The 779-nt window shown below is 67.7% G+C and overlaps 1 non-coding gene across 1 annotated transcript; it reads right to left on the reverse strand.

The window, feature by feature from the left end:
- Positions 1 to 411: 411 nt before the first annotated feature.
- LOC131870300 (5S ribosomal RNA) lies at positions 412 to 530 on the reverse strand. The gene has a single exon (XR_009368623.1). It is a non-coding gene; the product is annotated as a 5S ribosomal RNA (ribosomal RNA).
- Between the last annotated feature and the right edge of the window lie 249 nt (positions 531 to 779).

A 779-nucleotide genomic window follows, 5' to 3' on the forward strand; every position in this document is an offset into this window, starting at 1 on the left:
TGGTGTGCTCCAAAGCTCTCTCCAGCTGCGTGCACCTGCCCCGGCCGCGCACCCGGCCCCGCCCAGCTTCGCTCACCTGTCCCGGGCGTCTGGTGCGGAACCTTAGAGTAAGAAACATCACCGTGCACCTTGGCCAACGTGCGCGACTCGACCGAGCGCGCACTGGCCGAGGTGCACACCGATTTCACCTGGGTGCGCGCGCAGCACCTCGGGCGCACCGGGGTGCGCGCACAACGCCCGGGTTGCACCGTGGCCTGTGTGCTCGGGGCGCCTCGGGTGCGCGCTCGGTGTCGCCCCCGCGCGCGCGGTAGTGCGGGCAGCGCACCCCGGCCCGGCCCGGCCCCGACGAGAACGCAAACGGGCAAAAGGTTTATTCAAATAGCATTGCGACGCCCGGCGAAAAACTAAAAAAGGGTGCAACACCGGGACTTCCCGGGAGGTCACCCATCCCAGTACTACTCCGGCCCAAGCGCGCTTAACTGCGGAGTTCTGATGGGATCCGGTGCACTAACGCTGGTATGATCGCACCCGTTATGAGCTTGTCGCAGTGTGTACTTAGCAAACCGCGACCCACGTGCGAATCCACCCCGGCCACCCACCCCCGTCGAGGTGCACACCCTCCCTCGCGAAGTGCGCCCCGTTCGCCAAGTGTGAGCCCTGCCCGGGTGCGCGCACCTTGCTAGGGCGTCGGGTGTGCACCCGGCCCGGCCTACGTGCGTGCACCTGGACGGGGCGTCGTGTGCGTGCAGTGTCCCGTCTGCAACGCGGTGCCCACACAC

Source organism: Cryptomeria japonica, unplaced genomic scaffold (genome assembly GCF_030272615.1).
Source record: "Cryptomeria japonica unplaced genomic scaffold, Sugi_1.0 HiC_scaffold_312, whole genome shotgun sequence".
Taxonomy (NCBI): Eukaryota; Viridiplantae; Streptophyta; class Pinopsida; order Cupressales; family Cupressaceae; genus Cryptomeria; species Cryptomeria japonica.